Source organism: Octopus bimaculoides, chromosome 2 (assembly GCF_001194135.2).
Source record: "Octopus bimaculoides isolate UCB-OBI-ISO-001 chromosome 2, ASM119413v2, whole genome shotgun sequence".
Taxonomy (NCBI): domain Eukaryota; kingdom Metazoa; phylum Mollusca; class Cephalopoda; order Octopoda; family Octopodidae; genus Octopus; species Octopus bimaculoides.
The window spans coordinates 58,468,868-58,476,543 of record NC_068982.1 but is presented as its reverse complement, the minus strand read 5'-3'; positions in this window follow the sequence as shown (position 1 = coordinate 58,476,543).

The window sequence follows — 7,676 nt, the reverse complement described above, 5'->3', positions numbered from 1 at the left end:
ATATATATATATATATATATATACGTTTATATTATTTCAATACATATGCATATAAATTCATACACGTTTATATGTATATGTATGTATGTGAATATATGTGTGTGTAAGTATATATGTCTATATATATATATGTATATATATATGTGTGTATATGTGTGTGTGTGTGTGTGTGTGTGTATGTGTGTGTGCCTATATACATATGTGTGTGAACGTGTGTGTGTATGCGTGCGTTTGTATGCATATATATATATATATATATATACATGCATAGCTGAAAACCTGGTTACGATGGAAGGTCACTCACATTCTCTCAATATATATATCATGTGACTGCTGTTAGCTTTCTCTGTCTGTTTTTCACCCTACAAAGTCTTGTCGCAGCCACAAATAATTCATAGTTTTATGAATATTTGTGGTGTACTTAGTGAAAAATATCTTACGTGTGTACCAGCGTGCCCGCGTCTGTGTGTAGCCGGTGTGTGGCGTCTCGTTCGTTAATATTTAGCTTACTTTCATATTAACTTGTTTCAAGAGGCTGTGGCCCTCCTGGGGCACCACCACTGCTGTAATTGCTAGTTTATTTAACCTCAATTCCGCGACCTTCCTTCTACGTTAGGTTTTGGTGAACCAGTGACCTGGACGAAGCTTCTATTATTTTTGTTTGTTTCCAAGTTGTGGGTTAATCTGGTATCTTCAGGTAAAGCTCTATCTGGAATTCTTTATGAACCCATCCACGTCTACGCCTCGTCGATCTCTGAGGTCGTTTAACAAGGTATTGAAAACCTACGGTCTCTTGACACCCAATCAGTTTACAGCCCTAGGCTCTTACTCCAGATAGAGAGGATAGGATCTTTGTTATTACGTAATGTCGTCCTGTTATGAGGGTATGTCACTTGTCCTACTGGTTAGGATGTTATACTCACGATCGCCAGATCGTGGTTTCGATTCCTAGACCGAGCGACGCGTTGTGTTCTTGAGCATAGCATTTCATTTTCACATTGTTCCAGTTCGCATTGCTCTGCGATCCCTTTGATATCTGCTGTGTGGCGCACCATGCACCTGTAGAGACTATATCGACTTGATGGTGGAAGTGAGATACTGTACAACACAAATATTCGGTCACTATACACAAATCATTTGCATAGAGTGGTCAGTAAGTAAAGGGTGTAGACCCCCTTCGGTCACAAATGACAACAGGATTGCCCCTAAAAAGTTGCTCTCCGAGGCACAAGCCCGGGCAAGATTGTTTATGGAAGACCAGCATACCAGTCCATGCATACCAGCCTCTATTCTGCACGTCACTGATGTTATCCAAGAGAAAGGCAAAGGGGCCAATACAGCTTTACATCAGTAACGTCGCAACTCGTTTCTACAGCTGAGTGAACTGGAGCACCGTGTGATAAGGTGTCTTGCTCAAGAACACAACACACAGCCCGGTCCGGGAATTGATCTCACTACCTCATTATTGGGAGCCTGAAGCTCTAACCATTGAGCCATGCCCTTTTACTCCTTTTATATATGTATATACTTACACACACATACATACTTATACATACTTGTTCAATAAGAAATTGCGCAATGGTCTGTTTCGAACACGAGAGACCTACCAACAACAATGCACCAGTCCAGTTAAGGGATTAGTACAGCTTTCAATTCCAAAGATAGGGGCTTGTCCCTCCAAGATCTTCTTATGAGGTTTTGCGTTGTTGCTTTATTAGGTTTCTTGGTTTGGTTTGAAGAATTTTAAGTGTTTAAAAGTATTATTTGGGTCTGTGTGCAATTGTGTATGCGTATGTATATGTGTACGTGTATGAATGTCTATGTATTTCTGTGTACGTTTCCGCTGACGAAGTAACTCTATTATAAATTGAAATTTCATTTGAAAATGGCTCATACATACACACACACACACACACACACACACACACACACACACACAAACACACACAAACACACACACATATGTGTGTATGTAGATATGTAATTGAAATTTGTAGAAAACAAAAGACGAAGACAGGTGTATGAACAATAAGCAAGTGTATTAGTTTGACACTCGGGAAAGTGAAAAAGTCTGTTTGCGTTTCGAGCCTATGCTCTTCAACAGAAAGGAATAAGAGGGGAAAAATGGAGAGAGAATGAAAGAAACGGAGAGAGAGAGAAAGAAAAATTGTGTAGAATTCGTTGAAATTTATAGAAAAACAAAAGACGAAGACAGATGCATGAACAACAAGCAAGTGTATTAGTTTGACACTCGGGAAAATGAAAGAGACTTTTACGTTTCGAACCTACGCTCTTCAACAGAAAGAAATAAGAGGGAAAAAATGGAGAGAGAGTAATAAAAAAAGACGGAGAGAAAAATTGTGTAGAGTTCATTGGTCCAGCATGGCGGGATGACTGGAAAAAAAGTTGAATGAAAGGGAGACACGCACACATGCACGCACGCATACACACACAAATCGGTAATTGGTTGCAAGACATGCGTCTTAAACAAAAAAACAAGGTAATTGGAAAACACATTTTCACAAATCTATTAGCTTCTGTCTTTTAATAAATGGTTTTTACACATTTTCTCATATATTTTATTTGATCTTCCACTTCGGTATTACTTTTAGGAGTCTTTCGTTTTTGTTTTTTTTTTAGGCTTTTAAATATGTTCGGTGACGCCAATGTCAACTCAGGATAATTCGACTAAATTTGACGGGTTTTTTTCGCCAATAACTTTGTTTTAAAATACTACGTTAAATCGAAAAAGACGTAACTCGATAAGACGTAATTTGAGGTATGCTAGTGCGTGTAAGTGTGTGTGTATGTATATGTATGTATGTTATTATCCAGTTTTATTTCAAAACTTCTTGCCAATAGGTTAAGAGCTTTTTTCTAACCTAGATCCAAGGCTCCTTCAATGGAATTTCAACAACCACAACAGGGTATGTTTGTATGTGTGTATATATGCAGATTTGTATGTTTTGTTTTATGTTATATTCTCATGCACATAGCTGCATGTCTGGACGTGCGTATATGTATGTATATATATATATATATATATATATATATATATATATATATATATATATATATATATATATATATATATATATATATACTATCAGAGATACCCGGCGTTGCTCGGAATTAAAATGGCATAGCTTTTTTATTGTTTTACTTGTTTCAGTCATATGACTGCGGCCATGCTAGAGCACTGCCTTTAATCGATGAAATCGACCCCGGGATTTGTTCTTTGTAAGTCTAGTACTTATTCTATCGGTGTGTTTTGCTAAACCACTAAGATACGGGGACGTAAACACAGCAACATCGGTTGCCAAGCAATGATAGGGATACAAACAGACACACAGACATACACACACAAATATACACATATATACGACAGTCTTGTTATAGTTTCCGTGTACGAAATCCACTCACAAGGCTTTAGTGAACCTGAGGCTATAGTATATATATATATATATATATATATATATATATACACTTTATTGAAAAGCAGCAGAAATATCACAAAAACTGTTAGAGTTTCACGTTCCCGTTTGTCGGGCGGCTTTATATATATAGTTGTGGTGTATTCCGTCAAGAACGTACTAGAGTACAAAATAGAGCTCGTTCACCCTTAGAATTACCAGATAGCCGGCAGTATTATGGTACACTACAAATTCTAGGCTTAGGTATTCCTCGTGTGTGAAAAATAAAAATGAAAGAAAATATAGAGTCAAAGGTACGATGGAGTACGATTCGACAGCTACACATGTTTCGACAGCTTACACATGACCACTACACATGTTTCGATACAACATTATGCAGGTAAACCGTTACTTAATTTAAATTTAAATCTTGTATATATATGTGGATCTATGTTGTATCGAAACATGTGTAGCAGTCATTAAACAGCAGTTGAATCGTACTCCATCTTACCTGTGGCTCTATTTATTCTTTCATTGGGCAAGTGTCTTTTACTATAGTCTCGGGTCGGCCGAAGCCTTGTGAGTGGATTTGGTAGAAGGAAACTGAAAGAAGCCCGTCGTATATATATATATGTGTGTGTGTGCATGTATGTATATATGTGTGCCTGTATTTGTCCCCGCACCATCGCTTGACAACCGATGTTGATGTATTTACGTCTCCGTAACTTTGCGGTTTGGCAAAAAAAAACTCATAGAATAAGTGCTAGGCAGACACACATTCTCAGTTTTTTATATAGAGATTTAAATGCTAAACTTCTTGAAAGTTTTGCAAATTTTTTACTGTTCCATTGATGACTTGGATCTGTAATCTGCGAATTAGCTTTTTTCCTTTCAGATTTTGCGGAGACTAATTTCTCAAGATTGGGACATAGGCACTTGTACATATTACAATCTATTGTATATATGTATGTCATTATTCAGCCTTATTTCAAGATTTCTTACCAATAACGAAAGAGCCTGTTTCTAACTTAGATTCAAAGCTCCTACATTTGACTTTCAACATCAACAGAATATTTTTGCATGTATAGATATGTGCAGCATTTAGAGGTAGTGCATATGCAGAATTGTATGTTTTGTTTTATGTCTGCATTCTCATGCATATATAGCTGCATGTCTAGACATGTGCATACATACTTCAAGGATAAACTTCTGGAAAGTTTTACAGATTCTTACAATTCCAGTGATGGTTTGAATCTGTAGTCTTCGAATTAGCTTTCTCCTTTCTGGTTTTGACAAGTTTAATTTATCAAGATTGGTATTTAGGCGTTGTGTTATATATCCCTGTACCCCCAATAATTACAGGTATAACCTGAACTTGGAATCCGGATAGGATAGAGTAATGGTAGATTTTCCAGCTGAGCTTTAGATGATCTTTAACATCTGCTAGGCAGCTGATGCATGCATGTATGTATGCATAGAGAGAGAGAGAGAGAGAGGAAAAAAAGAGTTGCGTGTGTGTGTGTGTGTGTGTGCGTGCGCGTGCGCGCGCGACAGATAGATAGGGAGATAGATAGACAGACAGACACACATACACACACAGATAGATAGATAGATAGATAGATAGAGAGAGAGAGAGAGAGAGAGATAGATGGCTACGTATATATAATATACACATTTATGTATATATATATATATATATATATATATATAGATATAGATATATATATGAATGTGTGTGACGTGCAGTACAGACACACATACACACACACACTCACATATATATGTGTACTATATATATATATATATATATATATACGACACATATGTATATACATATATATATGTATATGTATATATATATATATATACACACACATATATGTTTGTATATATGTATATATATACATATATATACATATATATGTGTGTGTGTATATATATATATATATATATATATATATATGCTGTATGTTTGTGTGTGAGTGTATGTAGGTTAGCGGTTGTGTGACCTTACAAATGTAGGTCTTGCTCTGTAAATGTTAGACAGACAACGTTATCTGACGATGGTAGTTAATTAATGTAAAAGCTATAAAGAGGTAAAGAACTGGGTTGGGAGGAAAAGAGATACAAACAGCAGGCATCGAGTAGTACACCGCAAGCATATATACATACATATGAATATATACATTCATACATACACACATACACACACACACACACACACACACATACTGTTTGTTTTTACTGTCTTGTTCTCACTCTCCTGTTCTTGTTAACACTTTCACCCTTCGCAAAAAATTCCAAATTCTATTTAATTTGCTTTGCGGGAAGGGCTGTTCCAGCGAAGTCGCGTATTGTCCTTGCCTTTGGAACGCGGAGTAGATGGAACAGGGACAACTGACGAAGGGGTATACTCTTTATGTTGCATGTCTCGTTTTTCTGGGGGTTTTTTTTCGTTGTTCAAAAAAAAAGTTCGTTTTCTGTCTTCATCTTTATGTTTTCGTTTCTCATTGTGTTTAACGTTTTTTTGATGTCCTGTTCCCATACATGCATGTATGTATGCATATAGATGTAGGTATGTACATATATGTATGGAGATATGCATATATTTATATATTATTTATATTATCATATATATATATATATGCATGAATGTGAATATACATATATCTACATAATATACGCACTTATGTATATGGATATATATATACACATACATGAGCGTTTATTTATACACATGTGTGTGGATTGTATTTTATATATTATACATATTTGTATATGTAGATATATGCGTGTATATGTGTGTGTGCATGTATGTGTATAAGCGTGCATATGTATATGTATGTAGACATACCTCTATTCATATATACAAATGCGCTTATACACATACCTGTATAAACACAAACGGATATAGCCATCATTTAAAATATATAAACACGCACGCACACTCCAAACATGTACACACACGTACGTACGTGTTTGTGTGTGTGCATATATATATATATATATATATATATATATATGTGTGTGTGTGTGTGTGTGTGTGTGTTTATGTATATATATATATATATATATATATATATATATATATATATATATATATATATATATATATATATATATATATATATACATATATGTATATGTCTGTATATATGTATATATATATATATATGTGTGTGTGTGTGTGTGTGTGTATGTATGTATGTATGTATGTATGTATGTATGTATGTATGTATGTAGGTGTGTGTGTGTTTGTGTGGATGGATGGATGGATGGACGGGTGTAGGGTGGGATGTATATTAATAAGCATTTCCTTCCTGCCTCTCAGCAACTCGGCGTCATTTCTACCCTGAAAGTACCCGAGGCCACCCGACCAAACTTACTTTAGACGATGTCTGATGCAGATAATGGCTTGAGAGCCAGCAAGTGCTGTTTCGCCTGCGGACGGACATAGAAACAATGTCCACCAACACCGCCATCGTCGTCGTCGTCGTCATCAGCATCACCACCACCATCATCACCATCACCTGCACCACCTACTCCCACCACCGTTGTTATCATCATTATCATCTTTATCATCATCATCATCATCATCATCATCATCATCATCACCATCATTGTTGTCGTCGTCGTCGTCGTTGTCGTCGTCGTCATCACCATCAACTTCATCATCATCACCATCATCATCATCACCATCATCATCATCACCATCGTCATTGTCGTCGTCGTCGTCATCATCATCATTATCATCATTATCATCGGCGCTAATTACACTTGTTTATTAGGAAATACTGTTGAGGTCAACAACCGATTGCCAATCAAACGTTTTAACCCGAAGTCGGCGATCCGTGTTCGACTCCCACCTGTGAGTCTTTTATTGATTAACACAGTATTTCTTGCCTAAGAACGCCTTTGGTTCCTATTTTGCTCGACTGGGCCCTCAAAGACATTCAATTTTTGAAAAGATTACCCTTTGCTTTTATAATTAAATATCGTTAAGAATTCTATTATAAAAGTTTAAATATTTTGTACGTGGTCTGATCAATAAGAATCGGGAATGTTGCCATAGTAACGAATCTAAAGCATGCAGAGTGAAGCCGCTTAGCACAGACTGATAGTGACCTCTGCTGTGCATGCGCACTAAGTTATAACGTTCTAGCTCATTTTCGCTGTTTACAGCAGTGCTTGGAAGGAAGGTGTTTGCTGTTACTTTCTGAGTTTAAATTCAGCCGAGGTCGATATTCCAATCGTAAGGGCAGC